The sequence below is a fragment of the Pseudophryne corroboree genome, unplaced genomic scaffold (genome assembly GCF_028390025.1).
Source record: "Pseudophryne corroboree isolate aPseCor3 unplaced genomic scaffold, aPseCor3.hap2 scaffold_546, whole genome shotgun sequence".
NCBI lineage: Eukaryota > Metazoa > Chordata > Amphibia > Anura > Myobatrachidae > Pseudophryne > Pseudophryne corroboree.
In genome coordinates, this window is record NW_026970146.1 from 46,817 (window position 1) to 65,391 (window position 18,575).

At 47.7% G+C, this 18,575-nt stretch overlaps 1 non-coding gene and 1 pseudogene across 1 annotated transcript; both read right to left on the bottom strand.

The window, feature by feature from the left end:
- Positions 1-2,665: 2,665 nt before the first annotated feature.
- Positions 2,666-2,820, bottom strand: LOC135032607 (U1 spliceosomal RNA; annotated as a pseudogene).
- Positions 2,821-2,972: 152 nt separating this feature from the next.
- On the bottom strand, positions 2,973-3,136 carry LOC135032605 (U1 spliceosomal RNA). Its single transcript, XR_010228104.1, has one exon. It is a non-coding gene; the product is annotated as a U1 spliceosomal RNA (small nuclear RNA).
- Between the last annotated feature and the right edge of the window lie 15,439 nt (positions 3,137-18,575).

The window sequence follows — 18,575 nt, forward strand, 5'->3', positions numbered from 1 at the left end:
GGCCTTCAGTACTCAGTCGGGTCACTACGAATACCTGGTGATGCCGTTCGGCCTGTCCAATGCTCCGGCAGTTTTTCAAGACCTCATTAACGATGTGCTCCGTGACTTCCTAGGGAAATTCGTGGTCGTTTACTTAGACGACATCCTGATTTTTTCTAAATCAATGGAACAACATGTTACCCAGGTGCGTCTGGTTCTTCAAAAGTTATGTGAGAATCATTTATATGCCAAGCTGGAGAAGTGTGAGTTTCATGTCACGGAAGTATCTTTTTTAGGGTACATAATTTCCCCTCAGGGATTTTCCATGGAACCAAAGAAACTCCAGGCCATCCTTAGTTGGGCGCAACCCACCAATTTAAAAGCAATTAAGCGTTTTTTAGGGTTTGCGAATTATTATAGGAGGTTCATTCATTCTTTTTCTGACCTGGTTGCTCCCATTGTAGCTCTGAGCGGATCCTACCAACTGGTCGCATGAAGCTGAGTTGTCCTTCCGGGCCTTGAAACAAGCCTTTGTCTCGGCTCCAGTCCTCAGACATCCTAATCCGGAATTGCCCTTTGTGGTGGAGGTTGATGCCTTGGAGGTTGGAGTGGGGGCTATCCTTTCTCAAAAGGATCCGGAGTCTCTGGAGTTACATCCTTGTGCCTTTATGTCCAGGAAATTCTCCTCCGCTGAATCCAACTATGACGTTGGTAATCGGGAGTTACTGGCGGTAAAATGGGCTTTCGAGGAGTGGAGGCATTGGCTGGAGGGAGCAAAACATACTATTTCGGTATTGACTGACCATAAGAACCTGCAATACATTGAATCGGCTAAGCGGCTTAATGCCCGGCAGGCACGTTGGGCATTATTTTTTACGCGTTTCAAATTTATAATCACTTTCAGGCCTGGTTCCAAGAATACTAAGGCTGATGCCCTGTCACATAGCTTTCTTCCGGTTCACAATAACAATCCTGTTACCCCCATACTTCCATCTTCGGTCATCTGGGCGGGCCTCACACAAGATTTATTTACCCAGTTAAAACAGCTTCAACACCAAGCTCCTAGAATTACTCCTGCTGGTCGTCTTTACGTCCCTGAGTTTTTGAGAGTTACTGTTTTAACGGAATTCCATGATAACAAAGTTTCAGGGCATCCAGGAGTCTCTAAGACATTGGAGTTAGTCTCTCGCTCAGTATGGTGGCCTGGTCTTTCTAAAGACGTCAAGGAATTTGTTTATTCATGTCAGGTTTGTGCACAGCATAAGGTTCCCCGTTCCTTGCCCATCGGGCAACTTATGCCCTTAAATGTTCCTCTCAGGCCATGGTCTCATATTTCTATGGATTTTGTGGTTGACCTTCCCCTTTCAGCCGGATTCCGAGTCATATGGGTGGTAGTGGACCGTTTTAGTAAAATGGCTCATTTTATTGCTCTTCCCCGATTGCCTTCTGCCCAAGGGTTGGCAGTTTTGTTTCTCCGCCATGTATTCAGGCTTCATGGGTTGCCTACTGATATTGTTTCTGATCGGGGTCCACAATTCATCGCACAATTCTGGAAATGTTTTTGTGCCTCATTGAAGATGAAATTGTCGTTAACATCCGGTTACCACCCACAATCCAACGGGCAAACCGAACGAGTTAACCAATCATTGAAACAATATTTGCGCTTGTATTCAGCCAAACTCCAGAATGATTGGTCCGAGTTTCTTCCGTTGGCTGAATTTGCTTACAATAATTCTTGTCATTCCTCCACTAAAGAGTCTCCATTCTTTTCAGTTTTTGGTTTTCACCCCAGAGCTAATTCTTTTTTTCATCATTCCTCAGTCTCCTCGCTTACCTTAACCTCCCATCTCAGAGCCATTTGGAAAAAGGTGCACCTTGCTCTCAGAAAAGCGGCCTTTCGAGAGAAGAAATTTTCTGACAGGCTCCGACGTCCTTGCACTTTTAAGGTGGGAGATAGGGTGTGGTTGTCGACTCGCAACATCAGGCTTCGACAATCCTCAGCTAGACTGGGACCCAAATTTATTGGGCCATTTCTTATTATTAAAAGAGTCAACCCAGTTGCCTTTCGGTTACGTTTACCAAGATCTCTCCGGATTGGAAATACGTTTCATTGTTCCCTGTTGAAACAATACGTTTCTTCCAGTAGATTTCCTCGGAAGATCTCTCAGGGTAGATCTCCAGTAGATGTACAGGGACAACAGGAGTTCTTGGTAGAGAAGGTTCTCGATTCCAAATTGTCCCGGGATCGGCTGTATTTTCTGGTTCACTGGAAAGGCTATGGTCCGGAGGAAAGGTCTTGGGTCCTGGATAAGGATCTTCATGCCCCGAGGCTCAAGAGGGCATTTTTTCGGGAATTTCCTCAGAAACCTGGCTTTAGGGGTTCCTTGACCCCTCCTCAAGGGGGGGGTACTGTTTGGCGCCGGGGTCCGCTTGATGGTCTGCGCGGCCCGGCGCCTAGCAACTAGAGATGCCGTGCACGTACAGCCGCCGGCTCCCTAGCAACGCTAGACGCCGGGCGCGCTGAGCCGCACGGACCCTAGGAACGGGGACGCCACTGGCGGACCGCATTCCCCGTTGCTAGGCTTTAGGAAATTAAGATATTCACCTGCTCTCTGGCCGTGCAGCAAGGCAGCTGCACGGCATTTATTCTAATCAGCCATTAGCATTAGAGACCTGAGACAAAGAGATCTGAATAATATGAGAGCCGACCAGAGGAAACACAAATTATGCAGTCAAGTGTCCCACATTTGGGGAAATCGCAGATGCAGCACACCCAGAGTGCAATGGGTGAGCCTTGCCCTGGGAGAAGCACCTTCCTGATCATACCTGGCAGGTAAGTAGGAGTTGGGCAAGAGCTGAGGAGGGTCGCTGCTCGGGCACCCCCCTGTCAAGTGAAGGAGATCCAACTGAGGCAGCACAAGAGAACTCTCGAAAGAAGAACAAGGCTAGAGGAAGATCTGAGACACAGAAATCTGGCTTTTACCAGAGCTGACCAGAGGAAAGCACAAACACAGTCCCCCACTACCACAAATAATGCAGTCGAGTTTCCCACATTTGGGGAAATCACAGGGGTCAGCATACCCAGAATGCAATGAATGAACCTCACCCTGGGAGAACAATCTTCATGACCATGGTATCTCCTATGCAAAATAAGTATGATTTGGGATAGGGCTGGGGAGGGCCGCTGCTCAGGCACATCTCTGTCAAGTAAAGGAGATTCAACTGAGGCAGCACAACCTAACCGTGGTTTTTTTTTCATTCTTTATACCGTCATAGTGTCATACTAGTTGTTACGAGTATACTACTATCTCTTTATCAACCAGTGTACAGTGCGGTAGTTCACGGCTGTGGCTACCTCTGTGTCGGCAGTCGGCAGGCAGTCCGTCCATCCATAATTGTATTATAATATATACCACCTAACCGTGGTTTTTTTTTCATTCTTTATACCGTCATAGTCAGTCATACTAGTTGTTACGAGTATACTACTATCTCTTTATCAACCAGTGTACAGTGCGGTAGTTCACGGCTGTGGCTACCTCTGTGTCGGAACTCGGCAGGCAGTCGGTCCATCCATAATTGTATTACAATATATACCACCTAACCGTGGTTTTTTTTTCATTCTTTATACCGTCATAGTCAGTCATACTAGTTGTTACGAGTATACTACTATCTCTTTATCAACCAGTGTACAGTGCGGTAGTTCACGGCTGTGGCTACCTCTGTGTCGGAACTCGGCAGGCAGTCCGTCCATCCATAATTGTATTATTATAATATATACCACCTAACCGTGGTTTTTTTTTCATTCTTTATACCGTCATAGTGTCATACTAGTTGTTACGAGTATACTACTATCTCTTTATCAACCAGTGTACAGTGCGGTAGTTCACGGCTGTGGCTACCTCTGTGTCGGCAGTCGGCAGGCAGTCCGTCCATCCATAATTGTATTATAATATATACCACCTAACCGTGGTTTTTTTTTCATTCTTTATACCGTCATAGTCAGTCATACTAGTTGTTACGAGTATACTACTATCTCTTTATCAACCAGTGTACAGTGCGGTAGTTCACGGCTGTGGCTACCTCTGTGTCGGAACTCGGCAGGCAGTCCGTCCATCCATAATTGTATTACAATATATACCACCTAACCGTGGTTTTTTTTTCATTCTTTATACCGTCATAGTCAGTCATACTAGTTGTTACGAGTATACTACTATTTCTTTATCAACCAGTGTACAGTGCGGTAGTTCACGGCTGTGGCTACCTCTGTGTCGGAACTCGGCAGGCAGTCCGTCCATCCATAATTGTATTATTATAATATATACCACCTAACCGTGGTTTTTTTTTCATTCTTTATACCGTCATAGTGTCATACTAGTTGTTACGAGTATACTACTATCTCTTTATCAACCAGTGTACAGTGCGGTAGTTCACGGCTGTGGCTACCTCTGTGTCGGCAGTCGGCAGGCAGTCCGTCCATCCATAATTGTATTATAATATATACCACCTAACCGTGGTTTTTTTTTCATTCTTTATACCGTCATAGTCAGTCATACTAGTTGTTACGAGTATACTACTATCTCTTTATCAACCAGTGTACAGTGCGGTAGTTCACGGCTGTGGCTACCTCTGTGTCGGAACTCGGCAGGCAGTCCGTCCATCCATAATTGTATTACAATATATACCACCTAACCGTGGTTTTTTTTTCATTCTTTATACCGTCATAGTCAGTCATACTAGTTGTTACGAGTATACTACTATCTCTTTATCAACCAGTGTACAGTGCGGTAGTTCACGGCTGTGGCTACCTCTGTGTCGGCACTCGGCAGGCAGTCCGTCCATCCATAATTGTATTACAATATATACCACCTAACCGTGGTTTTTTTATACCACCTAACCGTGGCAGTCCGTCCATAATTGTATACTAGTATCCAATCCATCCATCTCCATTGTTTACCTGAGGTGCCTTTTAGTTCTGCCTATAAAATATGGAGAACAAAAAAGTTGAGGTTCCAAAATTAGGGAAAGATCAAGATCCACTTCCACCTCGTGCTGAAGCTGCTGCCACTAGTCATGGCCGAGACGATGAAATGCCAGCAACGTCGTCTGCCAAGGCCGATGCCCAATGTCATAGTACAGAGCATGTCAAATCCAAAACACCAAATATCAGAAAAAAAAGGACTCCAAAACCTAAAATAAAATTGTCGGAGGAGAAGCGTAAACTTGCCAATATGCCATTTACCACACGGAGTGGCAAGGAACGGCTGAGGCCCTGGCCTATGTTCATGGCTAGTGGTTCAGCTTCACATGAGGATGGAAGCACTCAGCCTCTCGCTAGAAAAATGAAAAGACTCAAGCTGGCAAAAGCAGCACAGCAAAGAACTGTGCGTTCTTCGAAATCTCAAATCCGAATTCCGAGCCCACCCGCTGGCGGTGATGCAGGGCAGTCTGGAGCGACTGCTGATGCTGACATCTGGTCCGGACTGAAGGACCTGACAACCATTACGGACATGTCGTCTACTGTCACTGCATATGATTCTCTCACCATTGATAGAATGGTGGAGGATTATATGAGTGACCGCATCCAAGTAGGCACGTCACACAGTCCGTACTTATACTGGCAGGAAAAAGAGGCAATTTGGAGGCCCTTGCACAAACTGGCTTTATTCTACCTAAGTTGCCCTCCCACAAGTGTGTACTCCGAAAGAGTGTTTAGTGCCGCCGCTCACCTTGTCAGCAATCGGCGTACGAGGTTACATCCAGAAAATGTGGAGAAGATGATGTTCATTAAAATGAATTATAATCAATTCCTCCGCGGAGACATTGACCAGCAGCAATTGCCTCCACAAAGTACACAGGGAGCTGACATGGTGGATTCCAGTGGGGACGAATTGATAATCTGTGAGGAGGGGGATGTACACGGTGATATATCGGAGGATGATGATGAGGTGGACATCTTGCCTCTGTAGAGCCAGTTTGTGCAAGGAGAGATTAATTGCTTCTTTTTTGGTGGGGGTCCAAACCAACCCGTCATTTCAGTCACAGTCGTGTGGCAGACCCTGTCACTGAAATGATGGGTTGGTTAAAGTGTGCATGTCCTGTTTTGTTTATACAACATAAGGGTGGGTGGGAAGGGCCCAAGGACAATTCCATCTTGCACCTCTTTTTTCTTTTATTTTTCTTTGCGTCATGTGCTGTTTGGGGAGGGTTTTTTGGAAGGGACATCCTGCGTGACACTGCAGTGCCACTCCTAGATGGGCCCGGTGTTTGTGTCGGCCACTAGGGTCGCTTATCTTTCTCACACAGTCAGCTACCTCATTGCGCCTCTTTTTTTCTTTGCGTCATGTGCTGTTTGGGGAGGGTTTTTTGGAAGGGACATCCTGCGTGACACTGCAGTGCCACTCCTAGATGGGCCAGGTGTTTGTGTCGGCCACTAGGGTCGCTAATCTTACTCACACAGCTACCTCATTGCGCCTCTTTTTTTCTTTGCGTCATGTGCTGTTTGGGGAGGGTTTTTTGGAAGGGACATCCTGCGTGACACTGCAGTGCCACTCCTAGATGGGCCCGGTGTTTGTGTCGGCCACTAGGGTCGCTAATCTTACTCACACAGCTACCTCATTGCGCCTCTTTTTTTCTTTGCGTCATGTGCTGTTTGGGGAGGGTTTTTTGGAAGGGACATCCTGCGTGACACTGCAGTGCCACTCCTAGATGGGCCCGGTGTTTGTGTCGGCCACTAGGGTCGCTGAGCTTAGTCATCCAGCGACCTCGGTGCAAATTTTAGGACTAAAAATAATATTGTGAGGTGTAAGGTGTTCAGAATAGACTGAAAATGAGTGTTAATTATGGTTATTGAGGTTAATAATACTATGGGATCAAAATGACCCCCAAATTCAATGTTTTAAGATGTTTTTTAGGGTTTTTTGAAAAAACCACCCGAATCCAAAACACACCCGAATCCGACAAAAAAAATTCGGTGAGGTTTTGCCAAAACGCGGTCGAACCCAAAACACGGCCGCGGAACCGAACCCAAAACCAAAACACAAAACCCGAAAAATTTCAGGCGCTCATCTCTAGTTCCTGATAGTCAGATTGAAGATGTCAGTGTTGAAGTACACCAGGATGAGGAGGATATGGGTGTTGCTGGCGCTGGGGAGGAAATTGACCAGAAGGATTCTGATGGTGAGGTGGTTTGTTTAAGTCAGGCACCCGGGGAGACACCTGTTGTCCGTGGGAGGAATATGGCCGTTGACATGCCAGGTGAAAATACCAAAAAAATCAGCTCTTCGGTGTGGAGGTATTTCACCAGAAATGCGGACAACAGGTGTCAAGCCGTGTGTTCCCTTTGTCAAGCTGTAATAAGTAGGGGTAAGGACGTTAACCACCTCGGAACATCCTCCCTTATACGTCACCTGCAGCGCATTCATAATAAGTCAGTGACAAGTTCAAAAACTTTGGGTGACAGCGGAAGCAGTCCACTGACCAGTAAATCCCTTCCTCTTGTAACCAAGCTCACGCAAACCACCCCACCAACTCCCTCAGTGTCAATTTCCTCCTTCCCCAGGAATGCCAATAGTCCTGCAGGCCATGTCACTGGCAAGTCTGACGAGTCCTCTCCTGCCTGGGATTCCTCCGATGCATCCTTGCGTGTAACGCCTACTGCTGCTGGCGCTGCTGTTGTTGCCGCTGGGAGTCGATGGTCATCCCAGAGGGGAAGTCGTAAGCCCACTTGTACTACTTCCAGTAAGCAATTGACTGTTCAACAGTCCTTTGCGAGGAAGATGAAATATCACAGCAGTCATCCTACTGCAAAGCGGATAACTGAGTCCTTGACAACTATGTTGGTGTTAGACGTGCGTCCGGTATCCGCCGTTAGTTCACAGGGAACTAGACAATTTATTGAGGCAGTGTGCCCCCGTTACCAAATACCATCTAGGTTCCACTTCTCTAGGCAGGCGATACCGAGAATGTACACGGACGTCAGAAAAAGACTCACCAGTGTCCTAAAAAATGCAGTTGTACCCAATGTCCACTTAACCACGGACATGTGGACAAGTGGAGCAGGGCAGGGTCAGGACTATATGACTGTGACAGCCCACTGGGTAGATGTATGGACTCCCGCCGCAAGAACAGCAGCGGCGGCACCAGTAGCAGCATCTCGCAAACGCCAACTCTTTCCTAGGCAGGCTACGCTTTGTATCACCGCTTTCCAGAATACGCACACAGCTGAAAACCTCTTACGGCAACTGAGGAAGATCATCGCGGAATGGCTTACCCCAATTGGACTCTCCTGTGGATTTGTGGCATCGGACAACGCCAGCAATATTGTGTGTGCATTAAATATGGGCAAATTCCAGCACGTCCCATGTTTTGCACATACCTTGAATTTGGTGGTGCAGAATTTTTTAAAAAACGACAGGGGCGTGCAAGAGATGCTGTCGGTGGCCAGAAAAATTGCGGGACACTTTCGGCGTACAGGCACCACGTACAGAAGACTGGAGCACCACCAAAAACTACTGAACCTGCCCTGCCATCATCTGAAGCAAGAAGTGGTAACGAGGTGGAATTCAACCCTCTATATGCTTCAGAGGTTGGAGGAGCAGCAAAAGGCCATTCAAGCCTATACAATTGAGCACGATATAGGAGATGGAATGCACCTGTCTCAAGTGCAGTGGAGAATGATTTCAACGTTGTGCAAGGTTCTGATGCCCTTTGAACTTGCCACACGTGAAGTCAGTTCAGACACTGCCAGCCTGAGTCAGGTCATTCCCCTCTTCAGGCTTTTGCAGAAGAAGCTGGAGGCATTGAAGAAGGAGCTAACACGGAGCGATTCCGCTAGGCATGTGGGACTTGTGGATGCAGCCCTTAATTCGCTTAACAAGGATTCACGGGTGGTCAATCTGTTGAAATCAGAGCACTACATTTTGGCCATCGTGCTCGATCCTAGATTTAAAGCCTACCTTGGATCTCTCTTTCCGGCAGACACAGGTCTGCTGGGGTTGAAAGACCTGCTGGTGACAAAATTGTCAAGTCAAGCGGAACGCGACCTGTCAACATCTCCTCCTTCACATTCTCCCGCAACTGGGGGTGCGAGGAAAAGGCTCAGAATTCCGAGCCCACCCGCTGGCGGTGATGCAGGGCAGTCTGGAGCGACTGCTGATGCTGACATCTGGTCCGGACTGAAGGACCTGACAACGATTACGGACATGTCGTCTACTGTCACTGCATATGATTCTCTCAACATTGATAGAATGGTGGAGGATTATATGAGTGACCGCATCCAAGTAGGCACGTCACACAGTCCGTACTTATACTGGCAGGAAAAAGAGGCAATTTGGAGGCCCTTGCACAAACTGGCTTTATTCTACCTAAGTTGCCCTCCCACAAGTGTGTACTCCGAAAGAGTGTTTAGTGCCGCCGCTCACCTTGTCAGCAATCGGCGTACGAGGTTACATCCAGAAAATGTGGAGAAGATGATGTTCATTAAAATTAATTATAATCAATTCCTCCGCGGAGACATTGACCAGCAGCAATTGCCTCCACAAAGTACACAGGGAGCTGAGATGGTGGATTCCAGTGGGGACGAATTGATAATCTGTGAGGAGGGGGATGTACACGGTGATATATCGGAGGGTGAAGATGAGGTGGACATCTTGCCTCTGTAGAGCCAGTTTGTGCAAGGAGAGATTAATTGCTTCTTTTTTGGGGGGGGTCCAAACCAACCCGTCATATCAGTCACAGTCGTGTGGCAGACCCTGTCACTGAAATGATGGGTTGGTTAAAGTGTGCATGTCCTGTTTTGTTTATACAACATAAGGGTGGGTGGGAGGGCCCAAGGATAATTCCATCTTGCACCTCTTTTTTCTTTTCTTTTTCTTTGCATCATGTGCTGATTGGGGAGGGTTTTTTGGAAGGGACATCCTGCGTGACACTGCAGTGCCACTCCTAGATGGGCCCGGTGTTTGTGTCGGCCACTAGGGTCGCTAATCTTACTGCCCGTCAGCAGCTATTCTAATGTTGCTGCCAACGGGTGCGACATGTTTATTTCAGCTCGCTACCCCCAGGGGAAACAAGCTGAAATGTGTGCAAAGAGACCCATTTGGGCAACCAAACGGTGTCTTTTCATGATCGCGCCCATTACTTTATTCAGGTTTAGGTGCTTTGTGCACCTAAACCAGAGTGTAATGGGCGCAATAATTGAGGGCATTTGAATTTCCCTTATATGTGTGTGTGTGTGATATACACACAGACACACATACTGTATTTCTTTATATAATGGACACCTCAGTTTCTCAGTATTCTATTTCTATTCATTCATGTCCTGCCCCCTACTCTGTCAGACCCCTTCCCCTCTACTTTTCTGACCCCAAACGCCACTCATTCTTGTTGAGTGCTGGTGGGCCCATTCAGAATTTTGCTATGGGGCCCACAAAGGTCTAGTTACGCCACTGGGCAGGGTTGTAGAGGAGGCGGTGCAAGGCATCCTGGGAACAGTCAAAGCTTTAGCCTGTTGGTGCCTTGGATCAAGATCCAACTCTACACCCCGATGTTAGTGTAGTGCCTTTTGGGGTTAAGGTTTTACAGAAAGTTACAGGTTTTTTTAATTTAGTAAAATATGCCCCATTTTAAAGATAGGGCATTTACATTTGTTGCACCTGTTGCAGTACATAGCAGCCTGCAGGGCATGTACAGTGGCTTCATTTGGGTGCACATACATTGCCGGCTCCTGGTCGCAAACTGAAATTATTGTGTGTAAGTGGAATTAGCGGTGTTTATGTCATACAGGGGGGTGGGGGAGGTTTGTGGTTGGTGGGGGGCACGCTGTGTGATTATTATCCTGCATCTATACATACATGCGCTAACACCTGGACATACACTGATGTACCCACACCTAATATCCATACATACACGCCCTGACACCTGGACATACACCAACATTCCCACACCTGCATCTATACATACACATGCTGACACCTGGACATACACCAACATACAAGCACCTGCATCTATATATACACGCGCTGACAAATGGACATACACCGACGTACCCACACTTGCATCTATACATACATGCACTGACATCTGGACATACAAGCACCTGCATCTATACATACACGCGCTGACACCTGAACCTACACTGACGTTCCCACACCTGCATCTATACATACACATTCTGACACCTGGACATACACAGACGTACCCACACCTGCATCTATACATACACGCGTTGACACCTGGACGTACACTGACGTACACACACCTACATCTATATATGCATGGATGCAAATGTGGGTACGTCTGTATACGTCCAGGTGTTAGCATGTATATGTATAGATGTTAGGTGTGGGTACATCAGTGTATGTCCAGGTGTCAGCACATGTATGTATAGATTCACATGTGGGTAAGCCGGTGTACGTCCACGTGTCAGCATGTGTAGGTATAGATGCAGGTGTGGGTACGTTGGTGTACGTTTAGGGGTCAGCGTGTTAATCTATAGATGTTGGTGTGTGTATGTCAGTGTACGTACAGATATAGGTGTGTGTATGTATGTATGTATGTATGTATGTATGTATATGTATAGAGGAAGGTGTGATACATACATATAACACATACATGATAGATACATACATATATCACACACACGATAGATAGATAGATAGATAGATAGATAGATAGAACACATACATACAAGATAGATACATACATACATACATGATAGATACATATATATATATACACACACATACGATAGATAGATAGATAGATAGATACATACATATATATATATATATATATATCACAAACATATATGATTCATACATATATCACACACACATACATGATACATACATGAGAAAGACCTGGGATGTTGATGAGGCCAGGGCCCCCTGCTGATGTTGCGTTGAGGAAGGCAGTGTTCCAGGGCGGATGCCAGTCGGGGAGAGCGCCGCGCAGCCCGGGAAAAATACTGCTGAGGAGCTACATCTGGAAGAGCCCCTGGGAGGGAGAGTGCCACATGCCCAATCCTGCGTGGCAGACTCTGCAGGCCTGCACATGGGAAGGGAGGTCTCTGGCCACACATACTCACCCTTCTGCTGAAGCCCCGCTGCTGTCCCCATCAGCGCTCTCCAGCGGGGAGCGGGGCCAGGATGAACCTCAACCTGTGAGAACTATCTTCATGATCAAGAGATCTCATATGCAAGATAAGTATGTGTTGGGATAGGGCTGGGGAGGGCGGCTGCTCGGGCACACCCCCGTCAAGTTAAGGAGATTTAACTGAGGAAGCACAAGGGAACTCTCGTCTGGGGACAACAACTGCAGGGAGACCACATCTTTTCAGATGAACATGGGAGGGCGGAAGGCTGCCTAATACTGAAGCACCCTCAGACATTAAACCATATGCAACAACTATTGCAAGCATTCCTGGGGGAAGGTCTGCAGCAGACGGATTTGCATACGGTGATGTCATCCAAGCAGTGGGCCAAAGTTGGCTGGAACCCTCATCTGTATATGAAAAGAGAAAAGGGGCATGCAGGGCATGGCGGCCTTTTGCGGCGCTTGTATAACCCCAAGTTTGCATTAAACACCCCCACCCTCTTTCGGTGTGGGGCTCATGTTGGCCATGCCCAAGCCCCTGAAGCATTCAAGCTGATTTCTTGCAGCAGCTGGGCACTGTAACAGCTTCAGAGCTGCTCTACAAGACAAGTAAAAGGGTGTGGGCCCTGCAGCACCACCTGTAGTTTGCATACACACATATATAGGACAGCATCTCTTATATGCCCCAGGGTCAATAAAATAGTATCCTTGTCTAGGCTATCCATCCCCTCAGATAAGGTATTTGTCCATGCCGCTACAGCACTACACACCCAGGCCGACGCAATTGCCGGTCTGAGTAAGGTACCTGAATGTGTATAAATGGACTTCAGGGTAATCTCCTGTTTGCGGTCAGCACACTCTTTGAAGGTAGCCGTATCCTGGGACGGGAGGGCTACCTTCTTGGATAAGCGTGTTAATGCTTTGTCCACCCTAGGGGAGCATTCCCATCGTAACCTATCCGTTGATGGGAAAGGATACGCCATAAGAATCCTTTTGGAAATCTGCAGTCTTTTATCTGGAGACTCCCAAGCTTTTTCACATAACTCGTTCAGCTCGTGTGAGGGGGGAAAGGTTACCTCAGGCTTCTTTCCCTTGTACATATGTACCCTCTTGTCAGCGACAGGGGGTTCCTCTGTGATGTGCAAAACATCTTTTATTGCCATAATCATAAATCGAATGGATTTTGCCAATTTTGGCTGTAACTTTGCATCATCGTAATCGACACTGGAGTCAGAATCCGTGTCGGTATCTGTGTCAACAATCTGGGATAGTGGGCGCTTATGAGACCCTGACAGTCCCTGCAACATAGGATCAGGCATGGGTTGAAACCCTGACTGTCCCAAAGCTTCTGCCTTGTCTAATCTTTTGTGCAATGAGTTTACACTAGCATTTAAAACATTCCACATATCCATCCAATCAGCTGTCGGCGGAGACACCACATTCATTTGCTCCCGCTCCTCTCTAATATAGCCTTCTTCCTCAGACATGTCGACACACGTGTACCGACACACTACACACACAGGGAATGCTTTTTCTGAAGACAGTTTCCCCACAAGGCCCTTTGGAGAGACAGAGAGAGAGTATGCCAGCACCCCCCCCAGCGCTATATAACCCAGGAATAAAACAGTAACTTAATGTTTGCCCAGTAGTGCTGCTGTATGTAATTTGCGAATTATGTGCCCCCCCCCACCCCTCTTTTCAACCCTCTTGTCTAACGTGGTATAAGCAGGGTAGAGTCCGGGGAGCTTCCTCTCAGCTGTGCTGTGGAGAAAAAATGGCGCTGGTGAGTGCTGAGGGAGAAGCCCCGCCCCCTCGGAGGCGGGCTTCTGTCCCGCTTAAACTGTAAAATTGGTGGGGGCTTATACATATATAAAGTGCCCAGCTGTATATATGTTATATTTTTGCGAAAGAGGTTTATATTGATGCCCAGGGCGCCCCCCCTGCGCCCTGCACCCTTACAGTGACCGGAGTATGTGAGGTGTATGGGAGCAAAGGCGCACAGCTGCAGTGCTATGCGTTACCTCAGTGAAGATCATGAAGTCTTCTGCCGCCTCTGAAGTCTTCTTCTTTTCTTCTCATACTCACCCGGCTTCTATCTTCCGGCTCTGCGAGGGGGACGGCGGCGCGGCTCTGGGACGGATGGCGAGGGTGAGATCCTGCGTACCAATCCCACTGGAGCTAATGGTGTCCAGTAGCCTAAGAAGCAGGACCTTGCAACTCAGAGAGTAGGGCTGCTTCTCTCCCCTCAGTCCCTCGATGAGGGAGTCTGTTGCCAGCAGTGCTCCCTGAAAATTAAAAACCTAACAAAATACTTTCTGTCAGAAAGCTCAGGAGAGCTCCTGAAAAGCACCCAGTCTCCACTGGGTACAGTATCAAACTGAGTTCTGGAGGAGGGGCATAGAGGGAGGAGCCAGTGCACACCCAGAACTAAAGTCTTTCTTAAAGTGCCCATGTCTCCTGCGGAGCCCGTCTATCCCCATGGTCCTTACGGAGTCCACAGCATTCTCTAGGACGTTAGAGAAAATAGGATTTTAATACCTACCGGTAAATCCTTTTCTCTTAGTCCGTAGAGGATGATGGGCACCCGTCCCAGTGCGTACTGTGTCTGCAGTTATTAAATGGCCCTTAACTCCAGAACATTTATGTGGAGATGAAAACATCCAAGGAAGACTTGACCATCTTCCTTGGATGTTTTCCCCCTGTGTGACTGCTCTCCAGCCTCGGAGGGTTGCATCCGTGGTCCCTAGGATCCCGTCCTGGATCCCGAACCATCGCCCCTCTAGGTGGTGAGAACTGTGCAGCCACCAATGGAGTGAGATTCTGGTCTTGGAAGACAGGATTATCCTCCGGTGCATGTGTAGGTGGGATCCGGACCACTTGTCCAACAGGTCCCACTGGAACACTCTGGCATGGAACCTGCCAAACTGAATGGCCTCGTAGGCCGCAACCATCTTCCCCAGCAACTGAATGCATTGATGGATTAACACTCTTGCTGGTTTCAGAATTTGTTTGACCAGACTCTGGATCTCCAGAGCCTTTCCACTAGAAGAAAACCTCTTCTGTGTCCAGTATCACTCCCAAAAACAACAACCGCGTCATTGGGACCAACTGCGATTTTGGCAAGTTTAGGAGCCAACCATGTTGTTGAAGAACTGTCAGGGAGAGTAGATGTTTTGCACCAACTGGTCCCTGGATCTCGCCTTAATCAGGAGATCATCCAAGTACGGGATAATTGTGACTCCTTGCTTGCGAAGGAGAACCATCATTTCCGCCATCACCCTGGTGAAAATCCTCGGAGCCGTGGACAGACCAAACGGCAACGTCTGAAATTGGTAATGACAATCCTGAATTGCAAACCTCAGGTAGCTTGATGCAGTGGCTAAATGGGAACATATAAGTAGGCATCCTTTATGTCTACCAAAACCATGAAATCTCCTTTATCCCCCGGACTGGAGATCACTACCCTGAGAGATTCCATCTTGAAATTGAATTTCTTTAGGTAGAAATTAAGGGATTTCAGATTTAAGATTGGTCTGACTGAGCCGTCCGGCTTCGGGACCACGAAGAGGCTTGAATAAAAACCTTCTCCCTGCTGACTAAGGCTGATTTGAACAATCGGTGAGGGGGAACGTCTTGAAACCCCAGTTTGTACCCTTGGGACACTATTTGTAAAACCCACGAGTCCAGGTCCGAATGAATCCAGAACTGACTGAAGAGTTTTAGACGTGCCCCCCACTGGTGCGGGCTCCTGCAAGAGAGCCCCAGCGTCATGCAGTGGATTTGGCAGAAGCAGAGGACGATCTCTGCTCCTGCGATCTTGAAGAGGCTACAGACCTCTTCCCTCTTTTCCTTTCTCTACCTGCAAAGAAAGGGGAATCTTAACTTCTTGCATATCTATTGGGCCGAAATGACTGCGTCAGATAATGATGCGTCTTCATCCGTTGAGAGGGAACATAGGGCAAGAAGGATGACTTACCTGCGGGAGCTGCCGAGATCAAATTAACTAGGCCGTCGCCAAACAAGGCTTCACCTTCATAGGGAAGAGACTCCCTTTCTTCTTGGAGTCAGCATCAGCATTCCCTTGGTGAATCCACAATGCCCTCCTATCCGAGACTGCCATGAAATTGGCCCGTGAGCACTTGTGCCCGGTGTAGGATTTTTAAATATGTGTAGTTTACTGTATGCAAGGGTTTAAAACCTTTTAGGAACTGAGCTCTAAGGTGTATTACATGTAGTTTAAAAAAAACAAAAAAGGTTTATTTTATGGCAGTAGTTTCCAAACTGGGGTTCTTGCACTGGTAGCATAGTTTGGTGGTCCAGGACCAATTAAAATTATTTATACTTTATTAAATTGGCAAAACCATTCCCTCACAACATAACTGAACCTGAGGATGACATGCTATAAACACAATTTACTTAATTTTATATTTTTTTCTGAATTTATCAATAAAAAAAACTTTGGCCTAGGGGTGCCGTGAAACAAATTTTGATACTCTAGGGCAGGGGTGTCAAACCCATGGGCCGCATGCCGCCCCCAATGCATCCTTTTGTGGCCCACAGGCCGGGGTCCGGCAGGGGTCCGACAGGGGTCCTTTTGTGGCCCGATCACCTTGCTTAGAGCGAGGGCAGGAGAGTGCAGCCAGAGTCTTTGCTTTCTATGTGCGGCACCATCTTCCCGAAGAGATCACCGGGAAGATAGTGCCCCTTCCACTGGCTACAGCACAGGTATACTGGGGTGTGGTAGCAAACTGGGGGCCCCAATGGGCCCCTCCAGCAGTCCCTCTACCAAAACACGTCTTTTGGTGGTTTTGCGGTGTTGTTATAACTACATGGTGACGATACTGTAGCACAGAGATTTTCAACCATTTACAACTCACGTCACACAGAACAAGATTTAAATATTGACAAGGCACACTGAAATATAATGGTGATGCATGGTGCAGTATCGTGTCCTAGGATGTCATGTCGCAGCTTCTCCATAGGTAACGCCTGAACAGGCCCGGTGACAGGGGGGACAAAGGGGACACTTGTTCAGGGCTCCAAGTATTAAGAACAGAAATAATGGGGCCACAGTGCCAATATTGCTTTTTAAAGTGTATCCACCAACTGCTCAATTTAAGCAGGAAAACAATTAACAGGCCAACTAAACCCTCCCCCCTCCTTTTACCCCATCACTTTGTCCAGTCCCTGTGGTCCATACTGTATTGCCATTATTATGCATGTTGCTGTGCTGGCCCTTTTCTGAATGTCCCTGCCACCGCCACCGAAGAGCTGGATAGCCCAGTATGAAAACCACCTGCCGGCCTCACTGACGGTCCGAGTCAAAGGCTCCATTTTTTTTTAAAGATCCCTCTGCCAAGTTAAGGGGGGGTTGAGGGGGCCCCAGAGATATCAGTGTACTTGGCCCCAAGATTTCTGTTGCTGGCCCTGACCCTCAGGGGCGTATCTACCCCTTGGCCAGGATGGCACTTGCCAGGGGCACCATCCAGCTGTGCCAACCGTGGCTAAGGGATAGAGTTCTGCAGTCTCGAAAAGGGCGCTATGGCAATCAGCGTGGGACTGACCAATTAGACGGTGAGGGAAGGATACTGAAATTGTCCCAACCCTGTTACAGTTTGAAACGCCCCTCAACTGCTGTCCACTGCTTCACTCCTAGCTCTGCCCCTTTGAAATTATTAATCCCTACCCCCCGGTAGGCGGAGTTCTCCAGGCCCATACTCAGGAGTCACCACTGCTGTACATTATGTGCCGGTTGTAGAGGCAGAGCGGGGAACATCAGAGAACGCCACAAATTACACAGTGGGCAAGGAGATGGCTGGAGACAGCTGCACAGCCATGCCTTGCAAGTTCGAGAGAGCTGTTGAATTTCAGCACTTCAAGTCAGAGCCTGCCCCCTGCTGCCCAAGCAGTCCGTGACAGTTAGTGTCGAGGAGGGGGGGATTTGTGCATGTGTGCTATCAGTGTGTGTGTGGGGGGGGTGGGGGGGTGGAGGATGTGTGTGACTGTGAGGGAGCTGTCAGTGTCAGTGGGGAGAGGAGCAGGAGGGAGTTGTCAGTGTGTGGAAGTGATGAGAGTTGTCAGTACTGGGGAAATGTGTGTGTGTGTGTGTGTGTGTGTGTGTGTGTGTGTGTACTAGATTTAGGAGTGTGTGTTTGTGAGAGGTTTCAGTTGGGGAATTAGAGTTCATACAGTAATTAAATGTTTTCATATTGAGAACTACATCTCCCAGCATATACAGTGTGCTGGGGATGCTAACAAGCTTTATTTAAAAGTTTAAAAAACATTGCTTTTATGACTGCAATGGTTAAAAAGGGAGAGCTATAAATCAATTTATCAGTGAATGATCGCAGTTTGAGCTGTTACATTTTACTGAACCACCTATCCCTCCACACTCACTACCTGTCCTCAGGATACATTTACCATCCCGGCAGACGGTATACCGGCGGTCATTTGACCGATGTTGGAATCCTGACACCACTTGGGAGACTGGTGCCGGCACACAGACA